General features: G+C 40.7%; 1 long non-coding RNA gene across 3 annotated transcripts in view; it reads right to left on the bottom strand.

Moving 5' to 3' along the window:
• Positions 1-840: 840 nt before the first annotated feature.
• Positions 841-16,807, bottom strand: part of LOC137225449 (uncharacterized) — a 34,011-nt gene continuing 18,044 nt past the window's right edge. For 2 of the 3 annotated variants that reach the window (XR_010943850.1, XR_010943848.1), the window contains one exon: positions 16,147-16,599. This is a non-coding gene — a long non-coding RNA (uncharacterized lncRNA). Of the gene's footprint in view, positions 1,070-16,146; positions 16,600-16,807 lie in introns of those variants that run through there. The other variant, XR_010943852.1, reaches the window with a different exon arrangement.

Here is a 16,807-nt window from a genome sequence, read left to right as displayed (position 1 = left end):
AAGCTCGGAAGACTAGGACTGCTGACCAGAACATCTGCATGTTGTCTTTCCCCCTGGCTTGATGTCCCCATGGCACAGTGGCCTGGGACGCAGCCCTTCTTCAGTAGCAGCTCAGGGCTCTTAGCATGAGTGTGCCAGCAAACAAGACAGAAACTACATCACCACTTATGGCCTAGCCTTGGAAGTCATACAGTTAAATTTTTCCCATACTCTATTGTTGAAGTCATGCCAAACCCACTAGATTCAAAGGGAGTGATAGACCTCATCTCTGGATGGGAAGAGTAGCCAGGACATATTGTTGAAAACCTTGTGGGATGGAAGATATTTTTGTAGCTATCTTTGGAAAATACAATGTGTGACATAAATAAGAAATTAGTGACAATATAGATGATTTGAACAATGCAAATGATGCAAATATATATACAGTGATCTACATAAGTTAATTACATCAGTTTATCTGCATGATTTGTATATACATACATATTCATATACACGTGTGTGTGTGTATATATATATACATATATATATATATATATAACACTAAGTACAAAATATCCATTCTTCTGAAGTGTTCACAATATCTTTACCAAAAATGACGCTATGCTGAGCATAAAGCAAATCTCAACAAATTTCAAAGGATAGTAATTATAAAGAGAATGTGCCCTGGCCCTAGTGAAACTTACCTAGACATCAGTAACAAAAAGATAAACAGAGCATCCCCATATTTTGGAAATAAAGCAACACATTTCATAGATCAAAAAAGAAATTCCAAGGGAAATTAGAGAATCTTGTAAACAGAATGATTTTTTAAAATTTATTTATTTATTTATTTTTGGCTGTGTGAGTCTTCATTGCTGCACGTGGACTTTCTCTAGTTGCAGCGAACAGGGGCTACTCTTCGTTGCAGTGCACGGGCTTCTCATTGCAGTGGCTTCTTGTTGCGGAGCACGGGCCCTAGGCGCACGGGCTTCAGTAGTTGTGGCATGCAGTCTCAGTAGTTGTGGCACACGGGCTTAGTTGCTCTGTGGCATGTGGGATCTTCCCAGACCAGGGCTCGAACCCATGTCCTCTGCATTGGCAGGCGAATTCTTAACCAGTGTGCCACCAGGGAAGTCCCTGAATGATTATTTAAATCATGCTTCTTATTTTATTATTATTTTTATTTTTTTAATTGAAGTATAGTTGATTTATAAAATATTAGTTTCCGGTTTACAACATAGTGATTCAAAATTTTACAGATTATACTCTATTTAAAGTTATTGTAGGGAAATCCCTGGGGGTCCAGTGGTTAGGACTTGACACGTTCACTGCTGAGGGCCCCGGGTTCAATCCCTGATCAGGGAACTAAGATCCCACAAGCTGGGTGGTGTGGCCAAAAAATAAAATAAAAATTATTATAAAATATTGGATTTATCCCCTGTGCTGTATAAATTACAATTTTTTTAAATGGTATATCAAAATCTATAAGACTTCTGCTTTCCCCCATGATGGAGTAAATGGTGCCAGTTTAGCTTTCCCATTCCCCCATAAATGACTAGAAAACTTTAAAACATATATAAACCAAATGCTGTCAGATATTGCATAACAGACAGTGCAGAACTGTGAGCCCTTGGAGAAAGAAGACAAACTTGTTCTGAACTGTGGTGCAGAGAAGGGGGGAAGGCAAGTTAGGATAGCCTTGCTGAGTTGAAGGAAACAGAGATTATAGTTCAGGAAGGCTGAAGCCAGGAAAGGGTTCTGGAAAGGAAGGCACTGTGCAGAGAAAGAACTCCTGCAACCTGTGTGGAGGCGCCACTGAGTCTGCACATGGGGAGAGCGAATCCCCATGAAGCTCCACGAAGAGTGACCGGAGAATTGTAATCTAAGTAACACCCAGAACACACACAGAGCAGGAAGACATTTCCATCTGTCCAGCCAGAGTAGAAATATGGGCGACATTCAGTGGAGACCCAAGAGGAGTAATGGTCAGTGTAGGGTCTGAAGGAGTCCTGGAATGAGGCTACTCTTAGTGGGTCAAGCAAAATTTAAAGACAGGCCTTGAAGGTATCGAACTGATAGCCTCAAGTAAACTAGCTGCCAGCTGAAACAGTCTTTAAAAGATGAAAACTCAATCCAGACACTCTGCTTTGTAACACATACAATGTCCACCGTTCAACTGAAAAATGCCAGATATGCAAGGGAGGGGTGACTATAACCGGGAGAAAAATCAGGCAGTGGGAGGCACTCAGTAATGAGGGATATGAAGGAACTAGTAGACAAGGACATTAAAACAAGTAATAGAACTATATTTAAGAATTTAATGAATAAATGTGTATAATGAAGTGAAAAATAAAAAAGAAACAAATGAAACTTCTAGAGATGGAAATGCAATATATGAAATTAACTTTTCACTGGCTTGGACTAACACAAAATTAGACACTGCATAAGAAAATATCAGAGAACTTGAAGGCATAGAAATAGAATCCCTCTAAAATAAAATACATAGAGAGAAAAGCGGGGAAAATAAAGAGGTTTTATAATCTACAGGAAATATAGACTGATTTAACCCACATCTAATTGGAGACCCAAAAAGCAAGGAGTGTGTAGGAAGCAGAAAATACATTTGAAAAGATAATGGCTGAAAATTTTTCCAAATTTGAAAACTATAAACACATAGACCACAAAAGTTCAATGACCTCTAAACAGAATTCACTTACACACACATGCACACCCCCACACACACCCCCCCACACACAAACCAATTCAAATGTATCAAAATCTAATAACTAAAAATAAATGATAGAGGGAATATCTTTATTTTTTAATTGAAGTATAGTTGATTTACAATGTTTTGTTAGTTTCAGGTGTACAGCAAAGTGATTCAGATATATGTATATCTGAATATATATATGTATCTGAATATACATATTCTTTTGCAGATTCTTTTCCCATATAGGTCTTACAAAATATTAAGTATAGTTCCCTGTGCTATACAGTAGGTCCTTGTTGTTTATCTATTTTATATATGGTAGTGTGTATATGTTACTCCCAAATTCCTAATTTATCCCTCCCCCTCACCTTCCCCCCTGGTAACCATAAGTTTGTTTTCTATGTCTGTGAGTCTGTTTCTGTTCTGTAAATAAGTTCATTTGTATCATTTTTTTTAGATTCCACCTATAAGTGATATCATGTGATATTTGTTTTTTTCTGTCTGATTTACTTCACTTAATAATGATCATCTCTAAGTCCATCCATGTTGCTGCAAATGGCATTATTTCATACTTTTTTATGGCTGAGTAGTATTCCATTGTGTGTGTGTGTGTCTGTGTGTGTGTGTGTCTGTGTGTGTGTGTGTTTGTACATATCTTCTTTATTCATGTATCTGTTGATGGATACTTAGATTACTTCCATATCTTGGCTGATAGAGGGAATATCTTAAATGTAGCCAGAGGAAAAAAGAAAAAGTCAGAAGATAATACTACAGTAGACTTCTTGTCAGAAACTAGAAAAGCCAGAGGCAATTGGAAGACATCTTTAAATATAAAAAGAAACTGTCAACTCAGAATTCTACGTCCAGCAAAAATACACACACCCCCCCATGAGGGTGAAATAAAACTTTTTCAGATAAATAAAAGCTGACCAAATTTGTCACCAGCAGACCTGCACTAAAATATTGAAGAAAGAAAGTTCTTCAGGCTGAAGGTAAATGATACCAGATGGAAACTTGGGTCCACACAAAAGAATAAAAAGCACTGGAAATGGTAAATATGCGTTTATGCGTTAAATATGATTTTCCTCTATAATTAAATTTTTATTAAAAGATAATTGACTGCCGAGAGCAGTGATTCTCAAGGTTTTCATTATAACCCTCCTAAGCAACATTTTTAGGCATTTTTATCTAATTACCCCGCATGACAAGAATGTATGCTCTAGCACAATAATAATAATAATAATGTAGTGTGGAATTAAAAATATATGTAGACGCAGTGGTTGAGAGTCCGCCTGCCGATGCAGGGGACGTAGGTTCGTGCCCCGGTCCGGGAGGATCCCATATGCCGTGGAGCGGCTGGGCCCGTGAGCCATGGCCGCTGAGCCTGCGCGTCTGGAGCCTGTGCTCCGCAATGGGAGAGGCCACAGCAGTGAGAGGCCCGCGTACCGGAAAAAAAAAAAAAAAAAAAAATATATATATATATATATATATGTAGAAGTAAAATATACAACACTAATAGCACAAAGGATGGAGGAAGTGGGAGTTTACCATACTACATTCCTGAGGTAAAGTAGTCACTGTGGTCCTGAATTCTATTTGGTGGTAGTTTCAGATTTTTCATCTATATGTGTACATGATACATACCCACATTTTTTTTCTGACTGTTCATTAAGTTTTGAAATTAAATATAAGCAACAGATAAGTAATATCTAACATCACGATAAGAAATCCCATATAACCATGAGATATTAAACTAGCATTTTCCAAACTTTTTTGCTTTAGAGACCAGTAAAATATACTGACCAAATTGTGTGGATTGGTATATGGCTATTAAGTTTTTACTTTGCCTATCACTTATATAGGGAATCTAAACTATGACACAAATGAACCTATCTAGGAAGCAGAAACAGACTCATGGACATAGAGAACAGACTTGCGATTGCCAAGGGGGAGGGTGTTGAGGGAGGGATGGAGTGGGAGGCTGGGACTAGCAGATGGAAGCTATTGTATGTGGAATGGATAAACAACAAGGTCCTACTGTATAGCACAGAGAGCTATATTCAGTATCCTATGATAAACCATAATGGAAAAGAATATTAAAAAGGAATGTATATATGTATAACTGAATCACTTTGCTGTACAGCAGAAATTTACACAACACTGTAAATCAACTATAGTTCAATAAAAAAATAAAAAATTTTTTGGCTTTGCCAAGTATGACTTTAAAAGACAAATAAAAATCAACGGCCCCGCCTCTTCTGGTGCCTGCCTGGACTCGGCGCAGGGGCGGCGCAAATTCCAGGCACAGAGGCAGACAAACAGCAGGACCTTGGCGGTGGGGGAACTGAGCATAATGAAGGGTGGTCGCCTTATCGCACCCAAGAAGGCCCACATCGTGCAGCAGCAAACGCTCAAGAAGTTGAGTGTGGGCGCGCGAGGGGAAAGAGATGGAGCGTGGAGGCTGGCGAGGGGCTGGGGATGGAGAACTCTCAGAGCTGTGAGCCTGTTTTCCTTCTTCGCACAGTGGGTACGGAAACATTTCCTACCCATCAACGGGTCTCCCAAAGTGAGGAATGGCGCGCACAAAGTGTTCAACCCAGGTGAGCTGCTTTCTCTATTACTGTCCTCCTTAATAGACCTCGAGAGGGAAGGCAGCCTGGGAAAGGAGTCACAAACTGCAGCTTTGCAAGAAGGCAGCACTGGGTGCAAAGCGCCGCTCCCTCGACAGCTACTGTTTATTCGCCCTGAGCCTCTTACCTGTGAAATGGTCTTACTGATAGCACTTTTCTCCTAGTGGTTCACAGGGCAGTGTGTGTTGCCTCTGGTTTTGATTGTCTTCTCTTCCCCCTAATAAGCTGGTTTATTAGCCAGAGGAGGCCCAAGTCTCATTGAAATACAGACCACCCTTCATATACGTGGGTTCCCCATTCACCAATTCAACCAACCTGAGGATCATAAGCTTAGTGCAGGATCTCTGATTGGTTGAATCCTCGACTTTGGAAACTGAGGATATGGAGGGCCCACTAAGGGCTGTGAACATCCTTGGCCTTTGGTATCTGCAGGGGAGTCCCGGAACCAATCTCCCACAGATACCAAGGTACAACTGTAGGCTATAGTGGGTTTGGAAATAGAGCATACATTTAAAGTCAATTGATTTTTGAGAAAAGTGCCAAGACAATTTCATGAGAAAAGAATAGTCTTTTCAACAAATAGTGCTGGGACTCTAGGTAGCCACGTGCAAAAGAATGAAGTTAGAGCCCTACCTCACACCACAGACAAAAATTAACTCAAAATGGGTCAAAGACCTGAATGTAAGAGCTAAATTATAAAACATTTAGAAGAAACCATAGGAGTAAATATTTATGACCTTAGATTTGACAGTGGATTCCTACATACCATACCAAAAGCACCAGCAACAAAAGAAAAAATACAGAAATTGGACTTCATCAAAATTTAAAACTTTTGTGCTTCCAAGAACATTATCAAGATAGTCAAAAGACAGCCCACAGGATGGGAAAAAAAATACCTGCAAATCATATATCCAGTAGGTGACTTGTATATAGAACATGTAAAGAAATCTTACAACTCAATAATAAAAAATTAAATAATCCATTTTTTTTAAATGAGAAAAGGACTTGAATAGACATTCTCCAAAGAAGATATACAAATGGCCAGTAAACATATGAAAAGATGCATGATATCATTAGTCACTAGGTCAATACAAATCAAAACCACAACCACAATGAAATACATCATTGGGATGGTTATAAAAAAAAGGCAGGTAATGACAAGTGTTGGCAAGGGTCTGGAGAAATTGTAACCCTCATACTTTGCTCTTGGGAGTGTAAAATGCAGCCGTTGCTTTGTAAAACAGTCTGGCATTTCTTCAAAAAGTCAAACATAGAGTTGCCGTATGACCTAGCAATTCCATTCCTAGGCAGGCAGCCAAGAGAAATGAAAACAATATGTCCACATAAAGACTTCTACACAAATATTGATAGCAGCATTATGCATAATAGCTAAAAGGTGAAAACAATCCAAATGTCATCAACTGATGAGTGGATAAACAAAATGTGGTATATCCATACAGTGGAATATTAATTGGCCATAAAAAGGAATGAGTACCAATACAAGCTACAGCATGGATGAACCTTGAAAACATTATGGTTAAGTGAGGAAAGCTGGTCAGTCAAAAAGGCCATATTTGTATGATTCCTTTTATATGAAATGTTCAGAATAGGCAAATCCACAGAAACAGAAAGCAACTTGTGGTTGCCAGGGGCTGGAAGGAGAATGGATTGGGGCTGACAGCTATTGGACGCAGAGTTTCCCTTTGGGGATGACAAAAATGTTCTGGAATTTGATAGTTGCAACATTTACACAACTTTATGAACATACAGTAAATTTTATGTTATTTTGTTTTGTTTTATTTTTACTTTAAAAGGGTGAATTTTATGGCGTGTGAGTTATGTCAATACTTTTTTTTTTTTTTTGTGGTACGCGGGCCTCTCACTGTTGTGGCCTCTCCCGTTGCGGAGCACAGGCTCCAGACGCGTAGGCTCAGCGGCCATGGCTCCTGGGCCCAGCCGCTCCGCGGCATGTGGGATCTTCCCAGACCGGGGCATGAACCCGTGTCCCCCGCATCGGCAGGCGGACTCCCAACCACTGCGCCACCAGGGAAGCCCAGTCAATACATTTTTTAAAAAAGAAAATATAGTCCTGGTAATTCTGTGTCCCTGATGGTGATCCTCACACATATGAGACAGGGGTTTGGAAAAGCAGGTGGTTTCTCTGACCTGTTTATGTAAATCAGATTCTACTTTGATAATTACATTCTCTTCATCAATGTCTCAAAAAGTTTTGAGAGGGTGGGAGGGACAAAAGGGCAGAAGGATATTCATACAGTAGAATATAATAACAGTTAAATGAACTAGAATGAATGAAATGAATGAATGAATGAATGAAAGGAATCCATCAGTATGGATAAAACCTAAAAACAATGATAGGAAAGAAAATAAGTTGCAGCATAATATAACATTTGTTTTAAATTCATGAACATGGGAATCGATATTATGTATTGCTATGAATCCGTACGTTGGTAGTAGTTACGTGAAAACCTGTCCTGGGGACAATAGCCACCAAATTCAGAATAGTTCTTGCTCCTGGGAAGGCAGAAGATGCACTGGACCCGAGAGGGGTACAAAGAGGTCTTTGATTCCAGCTACAATATTTTAATTTAAAAAATAATCTAAAGTGGATACAGGAAAACGTTAGGATTTTTCAAATCCATGCAATGACTACCTGGATGTTTGTTATCACTAAATACTCTTTGTCATTATTTGTTAATAAAGCGATGTTTTCCAAACTTCAGGTCACTTTGCATAAGTAGTTTGTGACATCAGCTTTGTGACTCATAACAACACCTTTTCAAAAAAAGAGAGAGGACTTCCCTGGTGGTCTAGGCCGGTTGGGGAAGTTCCGCGTGCCATGCGGTACAGCCAAAACGAAACAAAACAGAGAGAGAGAGAGAGAGAACATGATAGAAAATATCAGAATATTTAGGGAAAAAGTTAAATATTGTTTTGGATAACTTTGAATTCAGGGTTTACTGTATTGCTAGGCAGGCAGCCAAGAGAAATGAAAACAATATGTCTACACAAAGACTTCTACACAGATATTGATAGCAGCATTATGCATAATAGCTAAAAGGTGAAAAAGGGTACTGGACAAAAATATTCAAAAGTCCTTTATATAATATACGAAGTTATAGTCCAAACATACTAAATAGGTTGAACAAAATTCTTCTTATGTCTGACCGTAAGCGTAAGCAATTTTACCGTGTTAGTCTTAAACAATCATGTGATATGATAGGATACTTTATTTCATAGTCAGTCACATCTATAGAGGTACAATCCATAGAAGAAATTGTAGTTTAAGAGACCTTTGCATTTTTCTTTAAAATATTTTAAAATAAATATCATTTTAAGGTCTGAAGTTTGGAACGTAATGAAAATTTAGCCTGAGTTGGGGATGCATTGATGTGAGGCCTCGTCTATGTTTTTATTTCCTGTTAATAGCACCCTCACTGTGAAAGAATACGGCTCCATGGAAAACTGATGTCAGCTATTAATTGGTTCATTGACTCAGCTCTATTATTAGCTTTATTTTTGTGGTATAAATATTTCTTATTAACAAGGAGATCTTTAGGTGCTATCTTTGTGATTCTAAACCTTTAGTCTCATTCAATTCATGAACACCTGGAGATGCAATGAAGGCAGTCATCACGCTCTTGAGTGTAGAAATGGGTTTGGTTGGGGTTTTTGTTGGTTTTCTTTCCTTTTTTTGATCCCAGTATGTTTTGATCAAAACTGTCCTTGCAATGAACTCCTATTTCCATGAAGTAGAGTGGGTCTTCAGTGCTTGGAACCAAAGAAGCCATAACTAAGGCAGTAGGATGAATTGCTTTGAGTACACGTGGGTTACAAGAGCAAAAGCCTACAGTAGAAAAACCAGTCAGGAGTGGAGTGTTGCAAAGTCCAATCAAAGTAAACCTGAATGGATAGAAGGAGCAAATAAAGCTGATGGAGGAAAGGACCAATGAAAAGAAATGGACATTCAGATACTAAAAGGGCAGTTGGGGCTCCTGGCCTCAGGCAGACACCCCAGAATGTGTCTACAGTGTGAGAGCATCCATATAATCAGGACAGCAATGGGTCATACAAGGAACAGATGGTCCCCTTGGGTTTTCCTACAGAGAACTGACTTTGGCCACCTTGAAAATGGGTAGGGATGGAGGTGAAATGGACAATCGCAACTTAAACTTGAAATACTTCTCCGCAAACCCACGCCCCCGGAAAAGACCACTCTTAACCATAGTGAATATGTAAAGAATGAAATCAGATGCTCTGGAATACTCAACAAGCATTCTCCACCTCCACCTCCTACTCACTGCTCTAAATAAGAAGGTGTGCATAGATACATGAAGCCTTTTGGAGCTATTGGAGAGCATCCAAGATGCTTTCTTTTCTTGCACACATGCTTTCAACCTATTTGGAAAATATTCTACTTTGAGATAATGTTTCTTTTAAATCTACCAAATAATTTTTAATAAAATAAAACCCACTAAGTATATAGTCAAGTGTGTAGTTTTTTAATATAAAAAAGCTATAGATCTTTGGATATTTTATCTTGGATTGCATCATCAGAGATGAATTGAACACAAACTCAAAGTTGCTATTTCCATTCAAGGGAAGGGGGGACACACACACCTGGTGTGTTTTTATTCACACACTAGCTGAACGGTGCTTGAGACCCACTCCCATTAGGGGTGACTGCCTTTGGAGTGACACGTTTAGATCTCTAATTTAAAAAGCTTCTTCCTACTTTTGAACATTGATAGTTTCATGTCATTTCAGAGGTAATCCCCTGAAAAACTTCCCATTGGTGTTTTTAGAATTTCTTTTTATGGAAAATTTTAAACATATAGAAAAGTAGACAGACTCGTACAATAAACCCCAGTCACCCAGATTCAACAATTATCAGCTCAAGGTCAACTTTGTTTCATCTATGCCTCACCCACTTCCGGCCCTGTGGGATTGTTTAGAAGCAAATCCTGACATCATATCGTTTCAAGCATCAATATTTCAATATGTAACTCTAAAGACAAGGATGCTTTTTTAAGTGAAACATACTCATAGTTCCATTTTTGCACCTAAAAATTAATTATTATTTCATAATTTCAAATACGGTCAGCATATTATATTATAGTCAGTAATTAAAACCAAATCAGTTTTTGAGGAAAGCTCTCATTTTGCACCATCAGGAAGACAATGTGGTCTGCCTTCCTGTCTGCAGAAGGAAGGGATGTGAGTTAAAACAAAGACAGGGATGGCCAAAGGGAAATATGATCGCACCTGGACTCGTGAGGACTCTGAATGCAGGGCAGAGCTGGATTAAAGAACCATAGAAGGACCCTTTATTCCAATAGTACTGGAGCGTCTCAGGGGACTGAATGCAGCTCGGGAGGTCAGCTGGGCCCCAGAAGGGACTGAACTGGCAAATAAATGCAGTCACCCCAGGGGCGTCCTCTTTATCACACAACTCTCCTTTCTCCTTCCTAGATTTCTAGGCTGCTCCTTCCTCATGAGTAGAAAAAAGCAATGCTAAAGTTCTTGAGTTTTCCTCCTTCTCTGTATGAGAAACCAGCCCACAATGAGATGGGGATATCTTAGTCATAATTGCAAGTTTCCAGGAAAAGGGGCTCCGATTGGGCCAGTTTGGGTAAAGTGTCCATTCTTGGTCCAATCACCAGTGACTGAGGCAGTGGGTCACATGTGTGTTACAAACATGGCTATCATGTTTGTAAACATGGCGTACCCATGTGGTCTGGTGGGTGGGCAGAATCTCCCAGAGATAGCCAAGGGCCACTATTCACCGGCTGGGTTGTTGCCAAGGAGGAAGGAAAGCAGAAGCATCTCTAGAGCTAAGGAGTCCACGTGGACCACTGTGTGCAGGCAGGAGGGCGTTCCTCTCTCCCCACGTGACAACAGGTGTCCCCAGCAGGGGAAGCGTTCTGTTCCGGACTGGGCCGTCAGATCCAGTCGACTCTTGCTTCCCTCCCCCTCAGCAACGTTTCAGAGCAAAGAATCCCCTGCAGGTTCCTCTCCAGGGATCCCAAGGTGAAGACCACCCTACCGGTCAGTGAGCAAAGGCTTAATCTGTCTCTAGCTCAGTCTTGGCCCATGGGGGTCGGTGGGGGGCATGAAAGAGAAAATGCTTTAACTACTATTTGTCTCCAGTCCAACACAGGTGAGACTCCTCGGCCTGAAAGCAGGGCTAAGAGACAGGTAAAGAGGACACAGTGTAAGAGGTGGAGATGAAACACAGCTGGTGGCTTAGAAGGAATTAAAGCTAAACTCAGCGAAGGTACCCAGGCAGCAAGGCCTTTACCTTCTTCATCTTCATCTTCACCTCCTTCATGGGGCACTCCTTATTCCCCTCCCTCCCTCCTTCCTGCCTTCCTTCTTTCCTTTCTTTTTCCCTCCCTCCCTCCCTCCCTTCTTTCTTTCCTCCTTCCCTCCCTCCCTCCCTCCCTCCTTCCTTCCTTCCTTTCTTTCTTTCCTTCTTTCTTCCTTTCCCTTCCTTCCTTCCTTCCTCCCTCCCTTTTCTCTTCTCTTCCCTTCTCTTCTCCTTTCTTTTCTTTCCTTTTCTCTTCTCTTGTCTTCTTTCTCTTTGCTTTTCTTCTCTTTCTTCAGTGTTCCTTAACCTGTGTTTTGGAGACCATCAGCATAAAAATCACCTGGGGGCTCATTAAAGATTCAGACTCTGGCCTTGCTTCCCAGACACCCAGTTTGGCAGCCTTAGGCCCCAGCCCGGGAACCTGACTTTTTAAAGGAGATCTTTTTTTTTTTTTTAAATTTATTTTTGGCTGTGTTGGGTCTTCGTTTCTGCGCGAGGGCTTTCTCTAGTTGCAGCGAGCGGGGGCCACTCTTCATCGCGGTGCACGGGCCTCTCACTGTCGTGGCCTCTCTTGTTGCGGAGCACAGGCTCCAGACGCGCGGGCTCAGTAGTTGTGGCTCATGGGCCTAGATGCTCTGTGGCATGTGGGATCTTCCCGGACCAGAGCTCGAACCCGTGTCCCCTGCATTGGCAAGCAGACTCTCAACCACTGCACCACCAGGGAAGCCCAAGTCCGGAGATTTTTGATGCACTCCCAAGTATGAGAACCACTTGCTGTGGACAGAAACACCAGTCAAGTTGACCCCAGAATGTTCCATTCATTCTTTGCCCTTTGAACAGGATGAATTTTCCTGATATAATTGCCCCACATTTCTGTGGTGGTAGGGATGAGTGTAGCCAGCATACCACAGTTGTTAGTGAAGGCATTTAAGTCTACACCCTAAATACCTTTCCTCCTGCCCTGGGAGCTGCCCTAAACAGCTGCCTGGTTCAAGAAAAGCCCGTGAAGCTGGACTCCCAGTCACACCACCGTTCCCCCAAATCAGGGAAGCTTTTTGTTTGTTTCCCTCAATTCAACCTACTGACATTCTTGAACATGGCATTGGTACTGTGAGTACACTAATAGAATAAAAATTACGCTTAGAAATTGTACCTTCTAATTTTGGAAACCTGATTTGATATAACAGCATCTAGATGTGTATGTCAAAGCACCCCTTGTGGAGAGCTCCTCTCACATTTGGAAAGTACAATGGCTACCATGAATATTACAGGTGAGGCAACCTGTTTGTGCAACAGGCTGGCCCTGAAAGAATCATCTCTTAATTTCTCCTTTTTACAAAAACAGCTTCATTGAAGTATAATTTAAACATCACTCTTATAAGGGTATGGTTGGTGAGTTTTAGTGAATTTATACATTTACGAACCATCACTGCAATCCAGTTTTTCTAGCACTTCCATCCATCTGGAAAGCTACCTTTGCCTGTCTGCTCCCTGCTCCCACCCGTAGCCTCAGGCAACTGCCGTTCTACACTGTCTCTATAATTTTGTGTTTGCTAGAAATTTCACATAAGTGGAATCTTTAAGTATGCAGTCTTTGGGTCTGACAACTTTCACTTAGTGGAAAGTTTCTGAGATCCATCCAGGCTGTTGTGTGGGTCAGTAGTTTGTTCCTTTTTATTGCTGAGTAGTATTCCACTGGGTCGATACTTTCAATGTCTTGATTTGCTCTCAACTCTCTGAAACAGCACGTTTTCACATTGATATGGTGGGAATCTTCTCAGGACTAGAAACTGCAAACCTAGACACTTCCTACCTGTGTCTGTGTTGTCCGTTGAGGAAACGTGCACATCCTTTTGACTGTGTGAATTGGCAGAGAATATGAGAGGTTGTTTATCCTAGTGTGGGCCCAACACTTAGCTGTATTCCCAGATTTCAACTAAAGATACCTAGTTTTCAGTGAAAAATCATTGTATGTCTTTTTAACAAGATATAATTGTTTCTACAGGTTTTTTTCCTGAAACATGCTAGTGTCCTTTATCAGGTCTTATCACTTATAATATGCCTATGAGTTTGATCACAATTTTATACGTATTTTACTGTAAGAAGATCAATGTAAAACTACATGCCTGAGTGCAAACGCATGTTTTATAGTTACCTTAATTCTTGGGTTCACGGTAATGGGCTGCAGCTCCTAAACCTGGTAAAAACTTGGTATTCCATGGATGCACTCCATGCATCTATTTTCGAGTGCATATTCTCTGGTTCAAATATCTTTGTGTGTATATTGCTCTGGAAATATTCTCTCAGCTTCCGAGGCATTCTCCAAACACTTTCTGACATAGCCAACATTCCGGGGTATTTGAGGAAGAGCTGCAGCTCTCTCCCCATGATCCATTTCCGGCTGCACAGCTGAGTGGCCCAAAGAGGAAAGAGCATCTAGTGGTTTGGAGAATTTAGTTCAGTCGGCCCTGGAGGTCTTTATTTTTAACAGTATGATTAAACAATATTTCTGACAGCACAGGAAATTAGACACATATTTACTAAGTGCTTCTTTTGAAAGGGGTACAATGCTAGGGCAACAAAGCAATGATTTATATACTTCATTCATTAAAAAGAAATTTCAGCACCAACGATGTGCTAAGTGGGGTAGGAGATACAAAGCTGAGTGATTCTCATCCTCAAGGAATGAACAAGTTACAAGAGGAGCTATGACGTTAGTGTTATTCCTTAGCTGATCTGTGTTGCTGAGGACCTTTGGACAGCAACACGTTCTCTCTTTGGTTTGCTTTGATTTGGTTCGGCAGGAAAATAGTTTTTGTATTATTCTGGAGACAGAAATCTTTTACTTCACCAGAATACAAGTTTCTTTCCAATCAGAAGAGCACAGGTGAAGTGGATCCAATTGTTTGCTGAGGTTGCATCTAAACATGTCTGCAGCTTAGGAGAAGCTCTTTCATCTTAAACTTGATGATATGAAACTTCTGTAACCATCACAGAGGACACATGGGATGTCGAGAACAACTTGGATGCTGCTTCCAGCTTTGCTGCTAATTAGCAAGGTGACCTTTGGCATCTACTTTGATCTCGCTGGGGCCTTGGTTATTTCATCTGGAGGAAACTCATGTCATTAAGTCCTTAGGTTCCTTTCAGCAAGAAGATTCCATGAGGCCTTTTTCACTGAGGGAACAAATCCCTGTCAAGTCCTTGTCTAATAATTATGATTAGACAACCTTCCTAAAGTTATTTGGTAACCTTCCTAAGGCTTTAGGACTTTTCCATTCTTCAGGTGTTATACATCTTTTCTTTCCTTGAGTTTGTAATGGAGCAAAGTAAGAATCACATCATTGATACATATTGAAGTTTTAAATATTGATTTTGACTGGGCAGTAATGAGAAAATTAACTTTTATATTTCAGATATACACATATCTCTTTCTACCATGAAAATGAGAAAGTCAGGTCATTAATGTAGGCAAATGAGAAGTGAGACTTTCGGGTTTGTGTCATTTCTTCCACCCTCTGCCCGCCTCCAGTTTCAAGACTGGTAGACCATGAAGAAGGTGACAGAGGTTGCACGATGTCCCAGTGTCCTGCTGTTCTTACATAAGGGAAGGATAAAACCCCTGTCTTCATAATCTAAGAAGTAGTATTAGTGCGTCCTTTATTTTCTTTTATTTGGTTGGTTCTGTTGGTTTGTTTGTCTTTTGGCCGCGCCACACAGCTTGTGGGATCTCAGTTCCCCGACGAGAGATTGAACCCGGGCCACAGCAGTGAAAGCCTGGAATCCTAACCACTAGGCCACTAGGGAACTCCCATCCTTTATGTTTCAATGATTAACTTCTTAGATGCCTGTAAAAGCTGGGACGAAGTTTTTATGAAGAACAATGGATGACAAAACGCCAAATCATAAAAATTAAAAACTTAGTGTTTATCCTGCTGTATCCTCGTATATTCCTGTATCCTTCTGTGTACATGATGCAAAGGAACTGGGCGTAGGGAACACTGCTACATTTTGATAAAATGTGGATAAAATTCAAATATTCGGTTTTAGAAAGGTTTATAAATCTTCATTCTGATTAAGCAAATATCTGTTCTTCAATTTTTAAGAGGTGTATCAAGAAAATTGACCTGTAAGTTTAACTATAAAGTTTAGGTGTTAAGTCAGTCAGTCACCAATCAATTAGCCGTGGAAAATATGATCATATAATCAGAAAACATCCCTTTCCTTTCCTCATGCCTCAGCTGAAAATGGAAAGTGAAATGCCTGGATGGGATAAAGGCTTGGGATAAAGGCCAGTGTCCTAGACAGGCAAGAGTTACCACAGAGAGGAAATGACCGGGGAGCATCTGACAGCCTGTGGGTGAGTTGGGTTAAAGATGGAATCCAGTGAGTGATGAGCAAAGAGTTTTGCAAAATTGGATGTAAGCGATATGAAAGTAAGTTTCAAGTAAATGTTGAAATTAGATCCTGCTGCAAATGACAGAAAATCTAAAGTAACACTGGCTTAAACATGATTTAATGTTTTCTCTTAACAGCCGTATGAAGGGTGCCTCAGTCAACAGGAACCCAGGTTCCTTCCACCTTGTTGCTCACCATCCTCAACATGAGGCTTTACCTTATGGGCCAAGACAGCTCCTGAAGCCCCATCTAGGCAGCAAGAAGAAAGAGAGGGGCGGAGAAATGGTCTCCATTTAAGGACACTTTTCAGAAGTGACAAATACCACCTCCACTCATATCCCATTGCCTAGAATTTAGTCACATCGTCACAACTAGACACACAGTAAGTTGGGATTCTGGTCGAGGTTGGGATTCTGGCCGAGGTTGGGATTCTGGATTCTGGGTGCCTTGTGCTCAGTTAAGAATTGGGGTTCTGGGACTTCCCTGGCAGTCCAGTGATTAAGGCTTCGCACTTCCACCGCAGGTACTAAGATCTCACATGCCGCGTGGTGAGGCTGAAAAAGAAAAGAAAGAAAAAGAATTGGGGTTCTATTATTGTAGAAGAGTGTATCTGTGTAGTAAAGAATTTAACCTTGCCCACAGAGAGGTCTGACCTTTGCCTTCCGCTTCTAATAGGTCGCCATGCTCAGTAGATGTGTCTTTGTTTAGGTTGGGGGCTGGCCATGGCAGAAAGTCTATGTAACTTAGGGTGATTTAGGGAGG

This window comes from Pseudorca crassidens, chromosome 5 (genome assembly GCF_039906515.1).
Source record: "Pseudorca crassidens isolate mPseCra1 chromosome 5, mPseCra1.hap1, whole genome shotgun sequence".
Lineage (NCBI taxonomy): Eukaryota > Metazoa > Chordata > Mammalia > Artiodactyla > Delphinidae > Pseudorca > Pseudorca crassidens.
This window is presented reverse-complemented; position numbering and strand designations above follow the sequence as displayed.